This window comes from Dermacentor silvarum, chromosome 1 (genome assembly GCF_013339745.2).
Source record: "Dermacentor silvarum isolate Dsil-2018 chromosome 1, BIME_Dsil_1.4, whole genome shotgun sequence".
NCBI classification, from domain to species: domain Eukaryota; kingdom Metazoa; phylum Arthropoda; class Arachnida; order Ixodida; family Ixodidae; genus Dermacentor; species Dermacentor silvarum.
In genome coordinates this window covers 148,431,254-148,453,446 of record NC_051154.1, presented here as the reverse complement: position 1 = coordinate 148,453,446, position 22,193 = coordinate 148,431,254, and the positions used below count along the sequence as shown (strand labels likewise).

Below are 22,193 nucleotides of genomic sequence, written 5' to 3'. Positions count from 1 at the left end.
TTGCCCTCGCTTGAAGATACTCGGACTATTTGTCGCATTCCGTCTAAATAGAATTTTTTTCTGAAATAATTGAGAAGTTGAATAATTAATGAAGACTAATTATCTCATTATCGGAATTCAAAAAATAATCTAAGTATCTCAAAGCGACGGCAAACACCATTACCTTGGTTCTGTCCAGCTACGTAGCATTTGCATATTTTTAAACTTTGGCCAAAGTTAAGTTAAACGTTCCACTCTGCTAAAGAGAGCGTGCGTGCCAGGTGACGAAGCTGCCTTGCAGCGTTTGTCCTGGAATAAGGAATGGAAACATTCTGTTTTTCTCGCTGTAACGCTCAGTCAGCTTTGCGTGCGTGATCATTTCCACTGATCCCGCAGTGACCAGGTAACCCCTGCAAATTAATTACGCGGCCCCTTTGTTTGCCATCATGATGAAGTTTGGCGATTTGGTAGGTCAGCTGTTCGTGAGTTTCACGTCGGAGAACTAACTTAACTGCACAGTGTAAATCCGCTTTCTGAACGTGCTACAAAAAATGCTGCCACTACCCACTATAAATGATCCAATAAAAAAAAACATTTGAAACGACAACAGACAAGTGTGATGACAACGAAATGACAGAGCAGGGACGACGACAGAGTCTAAATGGTGGAACAATGACGATGGCATCACAACAACGAAATTATGGCGATGAAATGATGACAACGAAATGACAACGATGGTGTGACAACGATGGTGTGTTTGTGTCGGAGTTCACGTCCGTTCTTACGTACATTACGTGCTGTCCCGGGCCGCCTCGATTTGTACGATACGCTGTGCTTGTTTGCAGTATGACTGGTATCGCTCAATCGTGCAAAACAGCAGTCAGCTAGCAGCAGCCAGCAGACAGCAACCATAATCCGCAAAGTGGGGTGGAATGGGCAAGGAAAGCTTGGCGTTATGAAACAAGGCAAGAACATTACATTCCACAGCCAGCCTTATAGCCAGCCAACGCTTCGCGAATCCATCGTCCGTTTCTTTTCTCTCTCAAAAAGTCAGCCAAATACATGACTCCGCTCGGTGGACTCGGCCCAATGTGCGTTGTTCGCCATATATAGGTTTCAATCGAGGCTCATTTGTTTGGGTGTCTTGCCAACCACTCCGTGCACATCCCCCCCCCCCCCCCCCCGACATGTGCGCGCAACTTTAGTCGTTCACATTGCAACGTATATACATGACATGTGTCGTTTTCCAGCGAAGGTGTATGTGACTAGTTTCCAGCGGATCGATGTCCGTAGATCAAAAACCTGGGCCGATCCCTAAGATAGTACAATACCGGGCCGACCCGTGGTGGAGGTGAAGCAGGCTTCAAGAACGCCACCAACTCGCAAAAATAAAATTAATACATTGGGTCCGAATACAACCTGTATGATATATTCAGCTGATAATTACAGGTACAGCACTTTGACCCGCGTCGGCCATGTATGCGTTCACACCATACACGTGTACGCCATCCCGCATATTCAAACTAGTGCCTACAATCTGAGTGTCTTCGACCTCCTGACGTTTTGTTTTACGTCGGCTCCTTTCCTCACTTCTGCTCTCGTGGTGAAATGGGTAGGTCGCTTGTTGTACGGTCTGAAGAACAGCATGCCTACGAAGAACGATGTCGTGAACAGAAAAGTGAATGGACGCGGAGGCGGCGGAAGGATACCACCGACGATGAGTGGGCCGCGGACGCCAAGCGTAAGCGTGCTGCCCGCCAGGACTGCGAGGCAGAAAGAAATGCGAACCGTTCATGGGGCCCCGATCCCGCAAACTTGGAATGTTTCACCGGAGCAACGGTAAATCACCACATGCACAGCTCCCTCCGCTGGTTATCCACATTCACATGGTGGAATGACACTGAATTTTAATCGAAGCTTTACAGGCTCACAAGTTTCGGCGGTGGTGGCGGTGTCACGTTGAAAAGTGGGCCAATCCTGTCGATAGTGCAGAAAAGGTCCAAGCTGAATGGCACATAACAGGGACAAAAAAGAAAGAGAGAAAGAGAGAGAAAAAAGGGGAGAAAGAATGACAGAAAGAGAGAAAGAGAGAAAAAGAAAGAAATAGAACAAGAAGGAGAGAAAGAAAGAGCGGAAGAAAGAAAGAGAGAGAGAAAGATAGAAAGAAAGAGAGAAGAGAGAAAGAAAGAGAGAGAGAAAAAGAAAGAAAATCACCAGCCCTTCCCCTATCGAGAAAATGGGGTTAAGCAAAGGTTGGCGTGTGTGGTACTTTTCGTTCCCTTTCCTTCTACTTTTGTTTGCCTTTCGTGCAACTTTTCTTTCCGTTGCGTTGTACGTTTCCTTCCCTCGATGCATATATTTAATAAACGTTTATGTTTCATTACCGTGACATGTTGTGAGCTTTATATACGTTACCCTGACGAAGGCCAGATACACACACGACAAGCTTCGCTTACCGCCACTTTCTCGACAGCAGAAGGGCTGGTGATTTTTTATTTGCAACACGCAAGTGCGGCAGCGTATACATTGCGTCGCAACCGTAGTCTTTTCGGAAAAGCGTGCGCTGAGCGCAGCTAGCCGGGCGGTGGACGACACTAAAGGTTACCGCGACATGTTGACGTCTTGGGCCGACTCTTCTGACTTCAAATTTGTTACGTAACATTGCCTCCTAGTTATTTCCTTCCTCCATGGACCAGTCAATGGCTATGCTATAGTAGAGAAGCGCATGGGCTACCACGCATGAGTGCTCCGGTGCCCAGTAGTCCAGTCATCAACACGATCTGCTGTCCGCTAGCTAAAGCTGTATAGTTTAAACGCAGTAACTTATAATAGCCGTAACATTACCGTAACATTACCAATGACACTGACCGCCAATAGCAACAAACTGACCTCAACGAAGTAAGCACATGGGGCTCATCCTGGTTAACGACCTTAAACGTTTCTAAAACAAAACATATGTGTTTCACTCGTCGTACATCTCATATTCCAACCACTTACATCCTTAATAACACTACTGTAGAACAAACAACAACTTACAAGTACCTTGGGGTGCACCTTCAGTGTGACTTAACATGGCATCACCATATCGACCTCAACTTAGCGTCAGCTAACCGCTCTCTTGGTCTTCTTAAACCTACCCTCAAACATGCCCCTATCCACGGAAGAAAGCTTGCTTATGCTACTCTAATACGTCCTAAAATTGAATATGCTGCGGCGATTTGGGAGACCGATCAAGCCGACGTTATCACTAACATCTAATTCTTGCAGAGCCATGCTGTTCGTTTCATTTTTTTCAGACTACTCATCCTATACAAGCGTCTCAGAACTAAAAAAACGGGCTGAGCTGGAAGACCTATCATATCGCCGTAAATTTGCTCGTTGAACACTTTTCCATAAGCTTTATCACCATCCATCCCTACACAACGATTTCTTTCAGTCACCCCATGCCATCTTTCCACGACATGATCATTCTTTCAAAGTTAAACGCTTAAAGTCCCATTCATCATCTCATGCAAACTGCTTCATTCCTCGTACCATCATTCAGTGGAACAATTTGCCATCGCCCATCGCCACAGAAACTGACACAAAAAAATTGCAAGATTTACTTCGCTGTGATGGAAATCTGTAATAATATCTTTTTTTATTGTTCTTTTGTTCATCCTTAGCTTTCGTATTATGCTTTGTTTTATTTGCTGTTTTTTTTTTATTATTGCTCAATCTATTATTGTGGCTCTTCATAATATGTACAGCGTTTATTAATGATTGCATTCCCCCCCCGCCCCCCTGTGTAATACCCTTCCCGTGAGGGCCTTAAGGGTAACATGAATAAATAATAGAACTGCATGTTTTCACAAATTTGTATACATAATAGCAGTATACATTTGCCTGAGATCATGTTGCTGGAAATTTACAAGTAACATTTCAGTTCTGGCAACGTCACACGTAATATCCATGCCTGAAAATTAAACGTAACAAATGACGTGGAGCGTAACCTCTAAAAATTCAATGGTTCACGAGGTTTGTTTACAGAATTCGAGCTTTTGAGTATTCGAAATGCATTATTAGCAATTACCCAGAGAGTCTCACCAGTGGAATCACGTGCGAAGTAAGAACGATTTCGAATGCGCCGAACTTGCACATTATATAGCGTGCCAGAGCTATTGATGCTTTAATTGACAGATACAATAAACACTGAGTGAAGAAATATTCGTGAACCCCCATGGCGTGAATTTGTTGCTAACCCTAAGCACTCCTGCCCAGTGCTATAACCGCTCACTGGCATGGATTCTCCAATTTAATAATGTACATGAAATTATCTACGTAAAATCTAATAATTCCATTACAAACTGTGAACAGCTCTCAATTACAAAATTGTAAAGCCTTCACTAAACACCAAGCACAGTTGCAAAATCGACTCTACCTAGAATGAAACATATTATTTAAATAAACATAATTCGAGAAGAATTTAGTGGAACCCAAATGGTACACAGTTCATTTTGAAGCGAATCAATTGCTAACGATCTTAGAAACGAAGGTGGACATATTGTGTAAAGCATAGTATTTATCGCGCGCTACGACAATTCTAAATAATCTGTATCCCTCCCCCCCCCCCCCCTTCAGTAAAGGGGATAAACACCTCGCAGCTGAGAGTACGTAATATTAGTCTAAAGATGCACAATTTTTGTGCAACTGCATGTTAAGCATATTATTAGGGATTAAATTTCAAACAATCCGCTTTCCAATTTCAGTAATATTTACATCTACATGCATGCACTTTTGTCGTAAAAGCAGATGGCTCGTGGTGAGCACCTTACTTCCTACTTTTCACGAGTGTCTTTGTGTAAGTGCGAACCGCTACAGCGTATCACTGTGCATATAGTCCGGCAATCCACATTAGGTGCTCATTAGCCGTGCTACGAAAACTGTTTCATTCCTACCACCTAGCAACATTTATTCATAAAAATACCAAGCGTCTCAGGGAAATCCATCAATTCATTGTACAGAGGGTTACTCCGACACACACAATCTGACACACTGTGTACAAGCCTTTGCAAAAAAAATGGAATTCATTTTCTCAATCAAGATGCATAATACTTAAAGTTTTCGATTCCGTAGATTACCGAGGAAGATATAAGGGCACGTTCAAACCTTTCGTTTGTGACTCTGCTAACGTTTAATGGCACTGCCGGCATAAGTGAAAGTGTCCTCAAAAAACGACGTCTGGTGCAGAATCAAATGTCTTCAATGGGCAAAATACTCTTCAAGTTGTGTAGCCCTACGGTCAGCAAATAATTCCCTACAGAATTCTCTTCTATGCCTCTACTCAGAAAGGCATTTGCATACATTCGCTCATAATTGGCCAAAGCGGATAGGATGTCATTGTTATCCAGGTGCACCAGCTATTAAAATTTTGGAAGGCGATTCAACTTCTAGTTGATGCCGATGAATGACAACGTCTTCCTGGGCGAGTAGAGGGCGAGAATGGGTTGTATGAACCATAATAATTTATTGTAACAGGCCCGGAGCGTCTCAAAGGCAGCGTCCGAAAACGCAAGCTGTCAAGAGGGAAGAATTCGAAAACGTTCCTTTTAGCACTGGCATGGAAACCAGCGCCCATATTCAAACATAGTGTGGGAACCACAATACCGCAATACACACAACTGAAAATTCTAGGCTTGCGCATCTAACCTAATGGGGTGGCGCAGCCATTTTACATCACCTCTCTCTTGTGACAGGGGGATAAACACTGTGGATGATGCGGCGCATATCTAACTGGCATACGGTCTTCAAGAAGTGGAAATGCGCTACTCGTTTCCCGCTGCCGGTACCACATTCTGCACCTCAAGAAGGAAACCATACAATTATACAGGCTCATCCGCAAAAGCACCAAACTGGCATTCAGCGCTCCCATCAACACAAGCACACAGCTTCTCGATCAGACAGGCAACTACACAACACACTTGCGGAACTCATCTCTGTGAAGAAATGCTGACAAGAACTACGGCTCAATTCGACCGCAGCGTGCAGAGCTACACTGAGTTTCATAGGCCCTACCCCAACAGAACAATCACCGACCACATACTGTGGCGCTGCTATCCCACCCCACCACTCCTCCCCTCGGAAACCCAGCTCCCCCTGCCCCCCTACTCCAGGTGGCTGGATCAAGCCTCCAAGCCCTAAAAACAAAGATTCCTTGCTGCGTTCATCGAATCCGCACGGGCGAATGCAGCGACCGAGACCCTGGACTGAAGGTCTCTCATTTAATCTACCGAAAACTGAAAAATCACCAGCCCTTCCCCTGTCGAGAAAATGGGGGTAAGCGAAGCGTGTCGTGTTAAACGTTCATTAAATATATGTATCGAGGGAAGGGAAAATACAACGCAACGGAAGGAAAAGTTGAACAAAAGTAGAAGGAAAGGGATCGAAAAGTACCACGAAAGGGCATGAAAAGTAGAAGTAAAGGGAAAGGAAAGTAGTAGGTCAAGTACACACACAACAACCTTTCCTTACCCCCATTTTCTCGACAGGAGAAGGGTTGGTGATGTTCTTTCTTTTTCTCTCTCTCTCTTTCTCTCTCTCGTTCTTTCTCTTTCTATCTCTCTCTCTCTCTTTCTATTTTCTCTTTCTATTTTCTCTCTCGCTCTTTCTTTCTCTCTTTCTTTCGTTCTCTTTCTCTCTTTCTGTTATTCTTTCTCTGCTTCTTCTCTCTCTCTTTTTTGTCCTTGGTATGTGCCATTGAGCTTGGACCCTTTCTGCACTATCGCCAGGATCGGCCCACTTTTATGCGTGACACCACCCCAAGCCACCACCATCGAAACTTGTGAGCCTATAAAGCTTCGCTTAATAACTTTCTTGTGAACAAAAGTTTCTTTGCCGCTTCCTTCGACTTTTCCACTGCTGCTGCTGCTGATGTTGATGCTGCTTACGACGGGACCAGTGTCCCGTTTTTGAAAAGAAACCGTGGAGGAAAACCTCGCTTCTGACGGACACCCATGCCGCGAGGGTGACGGTACCGGGCGAAGATCAGCTGCGTGAATGAGATCCAATGCGGTGCCACTAAAGCAACCACAATACATTCGCGCAACTACATCGTCTGTTTTAATGCACTAAACTCCAGTGACAAAAGCTAGCCGGCGGCAAGAACAAACATCGTAAACCGGTATTGGGAGCATATTAGACCGTTTCTAATTTAGCTACACAAAAGCTGAAGATGGAATTTTTTTTCAGCGCTTGCGGGTAGTGTGAATCTAAGAAAGTACAATTGTAAACTTTGGTATTGCACTAATGATATCGAAGTTTGACCCGTGAGAGTAACTCACCGTCATCAGATATCCAGCCAACGCCACCATGCTTCACTAGCACACGGCTGTGTAGTGGTCGCAGTTAGAATATGGCTCATTTTAGCAATCGCGAAGATCACTGTAGATGGCCTTGTTGTTTGCGTGTGTGCGCACCAAGTAATAGCGTAACACACTAGAAAATACACGACGTAAAGCTTGAACATCGCACAATGGCACCACTCCCCAAACTGCGACATGCTGCGACTTGCAAGTCTTCCAGGCATGCACCTGGACAATTCCTTAAGCACCTTCGACGGCTATAAGTTACACGACTGTTTCCAATTTTTCACGTAAAGGGAACAGGGGGCTTAATGTAGAATTAAATGCTACTATTGTAATGAAGCAGAGGCGCCCCTGTGGATGTGCCGACTGAAGAGGAAGACGAAGGACCGTGCCGTGATCGCGAGTAAACCCCGTGCTACGGACAGCCCTTGCAGTTCCTTCCTATACCTAGCGTTCCTGCAACCTTGTCAACGACAATAAACGTTGTTGCATTTGGTGGAGGTTCCTGAGATCCTTTGCCTCGTTCTGCAGCTCCGCACTCGAACCCTTCCAACAAGATCGCCCTGCACTATGCCTGATCCTGCCAACTCGTTGCCGGCACCACCGGCTGCCAATGTCGTCTGCGCCGGCCTCCCTCGTCAACGCGACCCACCGATTTTCAGTCGGACCGCCGCACACGACGTGGAAGACTGGCTCTCATCGTACGAACGTGTAAGTGCCCTTAACAAATGGGACGCCCTGTCTAAGCTGACCCACGTGCCTTTCTAAATCGCTGACGTAGCCAAACTTTGGTTCCTCAACCACGAGTCAGACTTTACAAGCTGGTCAGCGTTTAAGACTCTTTTGCCGGAGTGTTTGATCGCCCAGCTTTGCGTAAGCTACGCGCGGAACAGCGCTGAACAGCGTCTACGCCAGCGCGCACAGCAGCCTGGAGAGACATTCCCCAGCTACATCGAGGATCTTCTCGATTTGTGCAAGCGGGTAAATCCCAGCATGTCAAAGGATGACAAGATCAAATATATCCTCAAGGCCATCGAGGGCGGCGCATTCCAGATGTTGGTGGCAAAAAGCCCAACTGGGGTATCCGTCCTCGTTAACCAATGCCAGAGCTTTGACAATCTGCGTCGCCAACGTTCTATCGCCCGTCAGAATATTCAGAACGCCGATTGCAACTCGAGCATCGCGGTTTCTACCGACCTTCTGATCAACCCGACCCTCTCTCTGCATATGAAATATTTTATTCGTGAAGAGGTGGAGAGGCAGCTCTCGCTGCTGCCTCACAGCGACGCTATGACAGCTTTGACTCCAACGCCACAGCAAGCCATCCGGACTCAGATATCTGAAGCGCTTCCTGCAGCTGATGGCCTCTACGAGATTAACGTCATGCCATTCGGATTGTGCAACGCACCTGCTACTTTTGAGCGCATGATCGATACCATCCTTCGCGGACACAAATGAAAGACCTGTTTATGTTACCTCGACGACATCGTCGTCTTCTCAACCGATTTTCCGACACACCTCACTCACCTGCATGACATTCTGACATGTCTCGCCTCTGCCGGCCGACAGCTTAACCTGAAAAAGACAGCGTCCTCCCGGACCCAGACAAGCTCCGCGCCGTTGCAGACTTTCCAACGCCCACGTCTATCAAAACCCTCAGAAGTTTTGTTGGCTTATTATTGGCTAATATTGGGGAGGCATGTACAATTTGTGCAAAAGTACATTCAGTCTTGTACTACATGCAAACAAGGCGAGACATTTACACAGCAATTCATAGGACCGTTGCAGCCGCTACCATGCCCGGATCGTCCATTCGACCGCGTCGGCATCGACCTGTATACGGCCCGCTTCCATGCAGCGGGTGTGGAAATCGTTGGAATATTGTCGGCGCAGATCACCTTACTCGCTACACTGAGACTGCAGCTCTGCCGGCAGCGACCACCCGTGAAGTTGGTTGTTTCATCCTTCGCAATTTGGTTTTTCGCCGCGGTGCTCCCCGAGAACTAGTGAGTGATAGGGGCCGTGTCTTCTTGTCGGAGGGCGTCCAAGCCCTCCTCACTGAGTGTAGGATCATTCACCTAAAATCTACCGCGTACCATCCCCAAACCAATGGTCTGATCGAGAGTTTCAATCGCACACTTGGCGACATGTTGCAGATGTATATTTCATCCGACCACTCCAACTGGGACACCGTACTCCCCTTTGTTACGTTCGCATACAACACGGTGACGCAAGGGACTACCGGCTTTCCCCCCTTTTTCCTTGTGTATGGCCGTGAGCCTTCACGCCCTTTCGACACCATACTGCCGTACTAATCTGACCCTACAGAGTATACTCCGCTTTCCGAAGTCGCCAAGTATGCTGAAGATTACCATCAGCTGGCATGTGCCCTGACTAACGAGACTCATGAACATCAAAAGACACGGTATGACCGTACTCATCAACCAGCACACAACTTTGCTCCTGGTTTGCTTGTTTGGCTTTGGATTCCAGCCCACATTCCTGGCCTCTCTTCCAAACTCCTAGCACGTTATCACGGTTCGTACCGTATCAGCGATGCAACTTCACCGGTCAACTACATCGTCGAGCCGCTCACAGTGTCACCAGACCTGCGTCGTCGTGGGCGAGAGACAGTAGATGTCAACCGCCTGAAACCGTATTACGACCTACTCATCTTCTCTACGCCCTGAGTCGCCAGGATGGCTACGCTTCGCTCCCGGGGCACTGTAATGAAGTAGAGGCGCCCCTGTGTATGTGCCGACTGAAGAGGAAGACGAAGGACGGTGCCGTGATCGCAAGTGAACCCAGTGCTACGGACAGCCCTTGCAGTGCATTCCTATACCTAGCGTTCCGGCAACGTTGTCAACGACAATAAACCTCGTCGCACTGTGTAAAAGTAATATGAGACCGGGCACCGAAGTTACTTATATATTGCTCCTTTAACGTTGATTTCTGTCGTGTCGCCTAGACATAGCAAATAAACAATGGAAACGTCCCAACCATAAGAATGTTACCTCTATGCAAACGTAACAATATAGCTGTCAGTCTTAAATTTGAAAAGTGCACTTCCATGAACTTTACCGCGATTAGAGTGTACGCTTGGGCCGGTATTCACAAAAAATGTTCGTGAGAACAGGTGCCATGCAGTCAATCTTGATGGTGGACATATCATCAGCGATTGGCCAATGGCAAACCTACTTACGAACATCTTTGTGAATACGACACCTTTTCTCTAGATGACCGCTAAACATTACCGTCGCTAAATGGCCAGCATGCGTACTAAAGCTACTTACTTAGCTCGCTATAGCTGGGCGATATGGCGCTGTTAGCATCCGAAGTGTTAGAGCTGGCTGCCTGTAAGGGGCAGCCTTAGCAGCGACAATGATATTATGTAAACAATTATATGTGCTTTCTTGCTTTCTTCATGCTCTTATGTGCAGTGAAGGAAACCAAATTGTATTTGCTGCTTGTCAATGCTAGATCATTAAAGCAAGGCCCATGTGCGAGCGAGCGTAGCAATCTTATTATAAAACGATGAAATAAAAACAGCAAAATATATCTGCAAATACGTGCCTCCTTGGCTCGTTATTAAAGCGTTATTTGTGTGATAAGACGCGAATAATCCGCGCCTTACTTTCCGCTCCCAATATGACAAAGTTGAACCGATTCTCCATTGGAAGCGGCCGCCGTGATCGGTCCGTTTCGAGAGTGCGTCAAGTGATTTGATAAGAAGCGTTACACGTTCTCCTAGCTGGGGTGGAGAGGGGGAGATATAGAATAGACCTATGTCTAGAAAAAGGTATCGCTTACAACAAAGTAAGCAAGACTTAACTGCAACTGGATATTTACCTTCCCGTTAACCTCCTAGCCTTTAAAATTTCGCTTTTTTCGCTCTCTCTCGCTCTCAGGTTCGGATTTAAATTCTCGACTCTTTGTTTCTCGATGCCCGTGTTTCTCCGTGGTGAGTACCGCAAGTACACTTATCATGTTGAAGAAGAAAAAAAGATATTATTTGTGCTATGAGAACACGTGGTTGAAGAGCGGACGATGTGACAGGGCGTCTCGTCTCTCCGTGGAGTTTTTGTTACTGCTGTCCCAGGAGGCGCAGCACGGGCACCCACCTCGAATGTGCGGAGAATGTCGCAATATCAAACTCGCGGTATTCTTCAAATTAAACGTCTTGAGCCTGGTAGCAGTGAGAAACGCTTCGCTGGTTCACCCTCCTCGCTACGGTCGCTTTGTCTGGGTGCTTGCAAACCCTCCCCACAGAGCGACCATTTTCCTTTTTCCGGAAAATTCGGGCATGGCTGTGAGCGGGCCACCCGCCGTTCATGCAGCGCTTCTGAGATGCTGCGCTCGTGACCGACCGCGACGGCAGCTGCCGCGGTCTCTCGTCGTGCGCTCCTCTCTTCCGGAGATGGATGCCTGCGTCGTACCCGCCGGCAAACACAATTATAAGCGCAGGATGCACCGCCGACCGCGTGCGGGAAATTTTGCACACGGCTTCCGCGGTTCAACGTTGTCGAGCCGGCGTTCTTCTGTATAAGATGCTTTGCATCGCATGTGCGTAATAGAACTTTCACAATGTTGAAATAGCGACAAAACGTGAGCAAATACACCGTCATACCAAAATTTATTGCTTCCTCGCTTAGGCTGCTTGCGTCTAAAATAATCCCAGCACATGGCATGGCAAGCGTGCAGTTCACCTAAATTGAAGGCAGTGAAATCAACCAATATTTATTCAAAAGTTGCAAAAATATCACAATTTGTAAATGTGAGCAAATGTATACCAAAAAGAATATAGCCACCGTTTTTTAAACGCATCCTTAGACGAAAGCACGGTCACTATAGGTCACAGAAAAGCCTCTTGTCACCACACAATTGGACATATAGTCACGAATATTTTTTTTTTCGCAAGAGAGTTTGCGCATTGGCCGAAGTTCGGACGTGTGGAAGACGTTCTAGTGATTGTCGTGATAACGAGCCGCCTGCTGCGGCGATGGCTAATTGCGTACGACATTTTCGCATGAGAAGCTTAGTAAATTTGGCCCTGCTTTGTGCAGTTCCCTTTACCGCACCTTGTTTTGCTGCGGCTGACAAAATCAAAGCGCCACTTTCACCGTCGCACTTTTTTAACTAAAGTTATATGGAGCAAGAATGTTCCACGCTGCGCTACAGGGCGAAGAATGTCTGGGAAAAAAAACAAAAAACAACACAAATGCTGGAGTGCCCAGACCTCTGAGCCGCCCCTTATTTACTGCGTGCGTCATACTTGATTTTAAATACATTTTTTTCGTAACTTTCATTTTAATGGAGCACGACTGTTAGAAATAACGAGCACACGGCTTGCCAAGCCGGCTCTCCTGTGGTGACTGCGGCGCCTTCCCGGACAATTCTTACGTAATGTGGGAATGTCGATGAAGCGCGCAGGCTATCGAAGATTGCCTGGCCAAGCGTTCTCAGCAGCCACCCCCTAACAGCCAGAAAGATCGGCTGTCGTGCCTCTCGGTGAGTACTCATGATATGCTTGCCATGGTGCAGCTAGTTCTTTAGCTGGGCTTGACAGTAAACGTATTGAGTATGCGGGATTCTCATCGAAGCAAAGGTCCTGGACGCATAACCTTATTTAAACGCGTTTCTCGCTGTGTTCACAACTTAACAAATATTAATTCTTTTTTACTGATAGTGCCAAACCCAAATTCATGTCATTAGAAAGATGGTAATATCATGGGCACACTTTTGAATACACAGTTTGAATACACACTCAAGAAATACAGGTAATACGAAGCTATATAATGTTGCAGCAACTTATCTGAAGTGCTTCTTGAAACACGAATAACATAGTTGTCAACAGTACCACTACGTAGGAATAACTATTAAGTAAACACACCGGTCTGAGGTGAGTATACATAAGGCTTAACTTCTCTTATATATGTCTGTCCACGCCTTCCTCCTGACTGTCGATTACACGCGTCTTCGTTTTAGTTTGTGCCCCTCCATGATACTTTCAGTTTTGTTCGGCATATTAATGCATCTTTCATGCTTACACCTCAGTTAAACGTGGAGAGTTCTGGCGGTTTTGTGACTTCACATGACAGAAAGGCGAAGTGGGCGCCGCCCGAAAACATCTTGACTAATTGCCGAAGGCTAATGGTGGGAAAGGCGTAGAATCACAAAGAAATAGTTTTATTTTGTTTGGGCTAATCATGCATAATCAGTCTGTACATGCCATATCTGATGGGAAATATTCGCGGTTTTCGCTACGTTGCGTGACAGACAGGCAAAGTGAGGTCGGCCCGAAAAATATTTGACCAATCGTGGAGGAGTGGTTGCAGAAATGGAATAGAAGCAGTTTGGAATAGCTTTACTTTATAGCACCCCAGTATAACAATGTCGAGCCATTTCTGCAACCTCGCTCTGCTAACTCTTCTTCATTGAGGCTCCGTTATGGCGGCATTTCTAACGCCCAATTGCACGTCGCCGCGATTGTCGACCAGCCACCACGAGTTAATTAAGGAGAAGCAGACGTATGGAGACGCCGAAACTCCGCTTCTTACCCGGTTAGCTACTTCCACTGCGCTGGCGCAGCCCAACCGCAGCACTCTCAACTTTGCTCTCCTCGCCTCTTGCCTTCAAATAATGTATAAGGAAGACTTGTCTCTATGGGCAATGCTTTTCCCTTTGAAAACAGACAAACGTCGCCTCCTATAAACGAGGAATGCGTTCGATTGGACTGTTCGAACAACGTTGGTGGCCACGGTCCATGCTTGCGTCAATGGTTACGTGAATTTGACGTCAGGAGATTGGAACAAATCAAAATGGAAAAGCTTTACGTTATAGCAGCCCATACATGGCCAGTCACGCGAAATTGCCACGTGATTGGCCGCTCGCGGCACTTTGCGTGTATTCGCGGCCTTCTTTCACGCTTGGAAAAACACTTTTATGTAGCACGTATTGAGCAACACGGAGATGTATCGGGAGTTTTTCATATTGCTCTACAATTTTCTCATTCACACTTTTCATCTAATTATAATATTCGAGAAGTTAATTACCTATCTATGCTAATTATCTAATTAGGCGGAATGTAAAAAATAATCTGAGTATCTCCAAGCGACGGCAAACATTACCTTGGTTCTGTCCAGCTACGTGGCATTTGCATATTTTAAAATCTTGATGCATGATAGTTGATACACCCCGCGTCTCGTGAGCTATATATATAGCTCACGAGACGACACGCTATATTTAAACACCTAATCTAACTCACTAGGTCAATGCGTGTTGTGTAGTCGTTCTAATGCAGCCGTTTCGTGCAGACAATCATAAAACTGGATATTGGAATCCGAATCATACCAGTGCCACAAAATGTGGAAGAGTGCTTGGAAGTGAAAGGGCGTCTGAAAGCTGATTTAAATTTTAATGTTCATCTATCTTCCAAGTTACGCGGAATGCATCTTTGTTTCATACACCTCTATTCTTATTTCAAGGTTGCTTTCTTTCGCAAGCGATAGCTTGCTGATGCAGGTCGAGATTACTCTTCGGAAGGGCTTAAGAAAGTTACAATGAAGACAGGCACTAAATTGATTAAGACACGGTGAATATTCTCGCAAAACTTCATTTTCATTCATTTGGCGGGGACACACTGCTTGTTACTTGAAGATTAAAGGTCAAACTTCCCTTTCTTGAATTTGCTGCTCCGAAGCTTCAGTTGTGATGGTTGTGTGTGACGAAAATTTGAACCCACAGTTCCTCACACACCCTTACACCTTTTATGGATGCAAGTATGTGAGTTATAGACCGACAGGCACCCTTAAAGAGCCCTTAAGGATGTAGAATCCTCCAATATTCCTCTTTGGTGTATCTTCAATTTAAAGCTGAGTAAGCGCCATGACTCACTGTAAGGCGTTCTTTTTATCGGAGCTGACGGCTGCAAGTTCCTGCCTCTGGATTCCGATTTATAAGTGCTCTACATGTACTTGTACAAACTATGTCACCAAAAATGTAACCTGCAGTGGGCTGCTGGCATGCGTCGGAGCGTCGAGTAGTAACGAAAGCAAACCCACATATAATAGGGTCTTCACCAAAGAATGCGTGGGCACATGCTTCTCAAGTTTGTGACCGCCTTTCTTTCCAGAAGAACAACTATAGAACATGGAATTGTGATGTGAAGAGGGGGGAGGGGGACGGCAAAAAAAGGAGGGGAGGGCATTGCTAATACACAAAGCCTCGTGTTCCCACACAATGCCTTAGCCTAAGCAGAAGGAGCGGCTTGATTTAGGTTTTCTGTCGAGGCTGGTCGTATATAATATGCATACTGATAAAAATTCGCGCCCAATATATTCAGCTGCGCGCAGCTTGCGTTTCATTCTACGCGTGGCCCTTCTCGGAGACCACGCAAAGCCGCCGACTAGGGTGAGCGGCAGCACTTTGTCGCGTACTTATCGTAAAGCGAGAGCAAGATAATTAAACTTGGCATGCACGAACAAAGAACAAAGGCTGATTTCTCCGGGAACCCACTTAAAGAAAACTCTAGGAGGGCATTGAATTGGTGAGCAAGGAAACTATGAATAATTTGCTCAGCATGACAGAGATTTTTTTCTTTAGTTGATTACAAAGACATCTAAACATGACAGATCGCCTAGGGAAAAATTAAAAGAATGTGGAGCATAATTATGCACGTAAATACTGTCCGTCCCACTGGTAAGTAGGCCCGTGACATGAAAAAGACAGGCACACCGAAGTAGTCCAAACGGCTAAAATATCGTGCTATCAGGTCCATGTTTAGCATACCATTTGCTGTCACGATTATTTTCTCACGTGTGACGGACTCTTTGCAAATTTTTTCCTGGCGCAAGAAATCAAACAGTGCGCGCTTAACACCATTCACTCGTATGTAAATTTTTGCCTCTCCTGCTATCACATTCACTTCTTTTTACCTATACCTACCCCAGCACATTAGTAGCCAGCTGGTCTACCCCCGACTAACTTGCTAGTTTTCCCTCTCTTCTTTCTTACCTCCTTTCGAGCAATCGGCTCTTGAAAGATCTTCCATGGCCGCCGCAGTCGTTTTACGTGGTTTCTTCTATATTTGTTTGGTATTCTAACGTTAATTTTCTCGTGCTCTCCTTACAGCGCGATCACAGTGAGCCAGGTGAGGAACCAAGATCAACTAGATTTTTTACATATAACTTGACATAATTCAGTACTATACTGTGAATGGAACATCGATTTATAGATTTAGTATGATATTAGGTTTTGTTTATTCACGACGCGGCAGAAGAAGACGGAAATCGGTGGTAACGAACGGCTGTACGTTGTGCTCAGTCCCAAGCGAACACAACAATCATCGCCGATCTCGTCACAATACTGAGTTTATATAATATTTCCTTCTGAAATTTGACGCAAGACGCAAGATAGAAATGAATTCCAAGTGTCGTTCTAAACTGCTTTTATTAATCATTACATTGACGACTCTTTTGTGCAGGATAAGGTGAAAAGCACACGTGCGTGTGCTCAAATTTCAGGTGCGCATGTGTGCCGTTTGTTTGAAGCTGGCTATTGCGCGATACGGAAACATGAAATATTATCATCCTACGAACGAAAAAAAAAATAAACACAAAAAGAAGCGGCTACCACTCGGTAAAAACAAAATCCAGAATCGAAAAAAAATTAAGGCATTTCGGTCTCGCATATGCCTTTACCAATGAGGAAAAGGAGTGCTGGAATTTTACCTGGTTGTGTGCTCTTAGGCTTTCAAAGAATCCCTGCTATTAACAACGGCAGAGGGATTAAATGAGACAAGAGGTCATATATGTAGTAGAATAAGTTGCAGTAACGGCCATTATGAGCGCCTCTCCGGATATTTCCCGTTGGTTGCACTTGATCGCTTGAGATGCTTGTGTGAGGCGCACGAAAAAAAAAAAAACATAACCGTGAACCATCTCCTAAGGAGTGCAGACAAAACTTCTCTTTTTTCTCACCCCTTTCTTGCTTTGCAGTTGCCGGCCTTTTTCTTTCTTTTACAGCTGCTGCAACGGGTAGAAAGTACGCTCTTTTGTTATCACTGTGAACAATCTTCAAGATCCATGGGCCAAATCTCTTCATGGGCAGCTGTACATAGTTCTTGGTATCAGGACGTGATTTACTTTTCTGCTATTTCATTAACCGGGACACTTAAAGGCAGTGCGCTCCTCCAGCGACTCATTAAGTTCGTGTCACCAGCACGGAAACAGGAGCTGAATATTCCACTGGAACCGAGCCGACAAGGAAAAGCACACCTATCTACGCTGTCACGAGCGTTACAGTGTAAATGAAAAATTATGTCCCGATATTTTTACTTACATTTCTTAGATCAAGAAATGTCACTGTACGCGGCTGTTCAATTGCGAGACTGCTCATCCCGCGCGTGCCACATGAAAAGCAGACGTTCCTTCCCAAGCTCTGTCTTCGCAGCGCTGCACGAAATAGGCAGGCCCGACCTCCACGCATGAGCACGCCGCCGGCAGCTGCGCCCGTCCCACGCTCTTGGCGTAAACAGCTCTCATTATTAGGCGGGTCTGCGACGTCCAATCTTTCAATCTCAATCTCACTCCAGTCGTATTAACATGCCCTTCTGGAGAATGCGTTAATTGGGCTCCACTTTCTGTTCTTTCTTTAACCCCCTCCACCCGCTGGCAGATTCTGGATGATATGTGCTCCGGGAAAATGTGGAGAGCACGCCAACCTTATGTGGTATATCAAGAATGCATCTACTTGAAAAAACAGCTGATTCGGGCCAGAATAACACCAAGTTCATTCCCGTCGACGTATGAGTCTTTGGACATCGCTGGCGCATTCAGGTTTGCAACTACTTTAATTCACGCACGTAAATTTACAATTTCATTCGTTCGAAATCTCGTGGTATTATATCGACAGCGATTCAGAAGGAAAATTGCGCAATTTCAACGCACACGGCGGAATCAATGTGTAGAGATGCTTTAGTGAAGCGGTTAATGAATTGCTAAGCAAACTAACGGCGATATGTACAGCTGCGTTTACTTTCATCCTTTTATGCAAAGTGTAATCTCATGCAATGTTTTCGTTTATCCATCACAAATGTCCTAACTTTAATCTCGTGCAATCTTTATGTTTATGCGCAACACCACCCACAAGCCATGCCGAAATGCAAACACCAATTAATTAAGGCGGATGCACAGTGTCAGACGTTTACCCTGCGACGTCTCCAGGACGAAAGCAATTTATGAAGCTTGTCGAGAGAAGAATGGCGATGAGAGGTGTATGCACACAGAAGTGAGGCACACACGTAAATACATTTAAGAATTCGGTACTTCTTGTGTCAGAATGATGCATACCCATTCGGGAGGTTTGGCAAATAATTTTTGGGTAGCTCAAATGTAAGAAATTCAGGAAAATCAAAGAAACAGGGGCCAGATTCACAAAGCAGTTCTTTCGTAAGTTCGATTTGCCATTGGCTGACCGCCTTCGCGAATTATATGTCTGGCATCCGGAGTGGCTAAAATTTTTTCCTACAAAAAATTCGACCATACGAAGTTTTTGTGAAGTCGGGCCCAGGGTTAAGATGAATATCTGTGTTCATGGCTAATAAAAACACTCACCATGCCTAACTTTCGGTCCTCTTCAGAGGTATGTATGTTTTAGAGATACGCGTACATATCAGCCGACGTTAAGATTACAGATATTGTGCTCTGATTCATTTTTTATTAGGCACAGAGGTGCGCTTACTGGCACAAATGTGTCAGTCAACATTAATTGCTGTGTATAAGCAATATCTGTGTTCATGGCTAATAAAAACACTCACCATGCCTAACTTTCGGTCCTCTTCAGAGGTATGCATGTTTTAGAGATACGCGTACATATCAGCCGACGTTAAGATTACAGATATTGTGCTCTGATTAATTTTTTATTAGGCACAGAGGTGCGCTTACTGGCACAAATGTGTCAGTCAACATTCATTGCTGTATATAAGCAATATCTGTGTTCATGGCTAATAAAAACACTCACCATGCCTAACTTTCGGTCCACTTCAGAGGTATGCATGTTTTAGAGATATGCGTACATATCAGCCGACGTTAAGATTACAGATATTGTGCTCTGATTAATTTTTTTATTAGACACAGAGGTGCCTTAGTGGCAAATGTGTTAGTCAACATTCCTTTCTGTATATAAGCAATATCTGTGTTCATGGCTAATAAAAACACTCACCATGCCTAACTTTCTGTCCTCTTCAGACGTATGTATGTTTTAGAGATACGCGTACATATCAGCCGACGTTATGGTTACAGAGATTGTGCTCTGAATAATTTTTATTAGGCACAGAGGTGCGCTTAGTGGCACAAATGTGTCAGTCAAAATTCCTTGCTGTATATAAGCCGGACTATCTGATTGCGCATACCCACATGCTAGACAAATAGGTAGGCCGAGTATAAGAAACCTTAAGAAAACAAATTACGCCATTAAGCATCATGCTCTCTTCCATTACGATTTATGTGTATGCTTTGCAGATTACCATGGAAGCCGACAGTGTACAAGCTTTATGCCATGATTTAATGTTTTCTTACGCCGAAAACAGGTGCGCTCAGTAGCAAATGTGTTAGTCAACATTCCTTTCTGTATATAAGCAATATCTGTGTTCATGGCTAATAAAAACACTCACCATGCCTAACTTTCTGTCCTCTTCAGACGTATGTATGTTTTAGAGATACGCGTACATATCAGCCGACGTTATGGTTACAGAGATTGTGCTCTGAATAATTTTTATTAGGCACAGAGGTGCGCTTAGTGGCACAAATGTGTCAGTCAAAATTCCTTGCTGTATATAAGCCGGACTATCTGATTGCGCATACCCACATGCTAGACAAATAGGTAGGCCGAGTATAAGAAACCTTAAGAAAACAAATTACGCCATTAAGCATCATGCTCTCTTCCATTACGATTTATGTGTATGCTTTGCAGATTACCATGGAAGCCGACAGTGTACAAGCTTTATGCCATGATTGAATGTTTTCTTACGCCGAAAACAGGTGCGCTCAGTAGCACTATTTTGTGTGCAAATTACGTGCTATAAAGGCAGGTTTGCTGTGTCCTATTCGGCAAGATAGCATGAAAGGGCGCGAAACCTCTGATAGTAGGCAGATGCCTCACGAAAAAACGTTGATAGTTTTTTACTCCCACTAACAAACTCGGAAGTAAGCTATAACTCGAAACTTTTTTATTGTGCCTCACAGCTTGAAGACGTCGCCAGCCAGTTCTTTTCTCGGTGTTATGTTTCATAAAAACCTAAGTTGTACCGAGCGCGTAAATAATCAACGCACAAACATTTCAAGACCTGTCGGCATGTTACAGCGTCTACGATGCTTTGTAACATCTCAGCTACTGTTTGTTAATATATGGAAACGGTGACAAAACAGATATAAGAACACAGCGCTCTTTCCTGTCACGTCTCTCACTTCCCATATAGATCGTCGCTCTGCTGTCCAAAGATATAAATAGCCTTGTTCTGACGGCGAGCCGTTCGGCGGCTTACTTCTTCAAAACAACAAATTGTTTTGAAAACTCGGAATTTTTCACACGGAAAACGTGATGCTTCCTGCAAGCACTCGAAGTTTTCTAGCGGCATCTGACCTTGACAACGGTGTCGATTCTTTTGTGCGGTCTTCAAGAGCTAACCGAACACGGCCTTTTACTCCTGAGTGACTGGCCGCACAATGTTCCTACGTGGTGCGTCGTACGGCAGCTCTCAGTCCCAAAGAGAGATACAGAGATTCGCCAACAGACAAATGAAAGTTAACAAACCGACTCTGCTATTTTTCAAGAGAATTTAGACGCACGGAAAACATAGGGCTCAACAGGCGCCAGAAACTGAGTGCATCCATACAACTGAGCAAAGTGAGCTGTAATGTTTCTTTTTAAATTTTTATTGCGACACTATGGCCCAGACGCAGAACGAATGCCACCACACGTCGCAAGGCGGTCCCACGTAGTACGAGCTCACGACCCACGCCGCCACCCAAACTTCCTCACGTAAGCCTGCCGCCTTTCAGAAGCGAACACCCACCATTTACCTCTCCGACTCTTATCAACCTGGTTATTACCGAGCTGGCCGGCCGTAATCTCCACACAGCTGAGCGGATGGAGGGCGCCCCGAACAAAATCAGGTAGGGCAGTTTCGAGGGACCGTTTGACCGCATTAACAGTAAAATGGCACACTGTGTGATCTAACTATCAACAGTAAAACACTGACATGTAATACGGAGAAAGTGCATCATTTGGCCTCCTACTCCTACAGTCTTGGTCTAGCTGGTTGTTTCCTTTGGGCCCAGGATCCTTTTAATAACGACACGGCAGACGGGAGACTTTTACAGGCAACACAGACTATGCACAGACACGCTAACACGATACAGACGATTTACATGGACGCGGATTAGAGTTCTGAAAACGTTTGTCCTTCTATATAAGGAAGCGCCTAGCACTCATGTATCACGACTCGTCGGTGTGCGTCGTCGTTGCGGTGCCCATGACGGTTGCCGTGGCGCAGTGCGTCGCTGCGTCGCCTGACACTTGAGGACAGCTGGTGTGTTAAAGTTTGAGACAGCCACGTGTTATTGTGGCAGCAAACATGCTTTCACAGTAAACCCGCAAATGGTACGACCACGTGACTCATGAAAATAAAAAAGTTGTCGCAGTTTCACCTGAAAGGTGAAGCATCAATTGCGATAGCAAATTTGTAGAGAGATATACGGAGTAATGATATTAGCTTTATCAGCTGTATAAACTTGGACATGCAGCAGCACCGGCAACGCGCCGAACTGTTGTCGACGCCGTCGGCATTTTGCCCGCGTTCGCTCAAAATGCGTG

At 45.3% G+C, this 22,193-nt stretch overlaps 1 non-coding gene across 1 annotated transcript; it reads right to left on the bottom strand.

Annotated features, from left to right (window-relative positions):
• Positions 1–1,276: 1,276 nt before the first annotated feature.
• LOC119437895 (U2 spliceosomal RNA) lies at positions 1,277–1,460 on the bottom strand. Its single transcript, XR_005189577.1, has one exon. It is a non-coding gene; the product is annotated as a U2 spliceosomal RNA (small nuclear RNA).
• Positions 1,461–22,193: the final 20,733 nt, after the last annotated feature.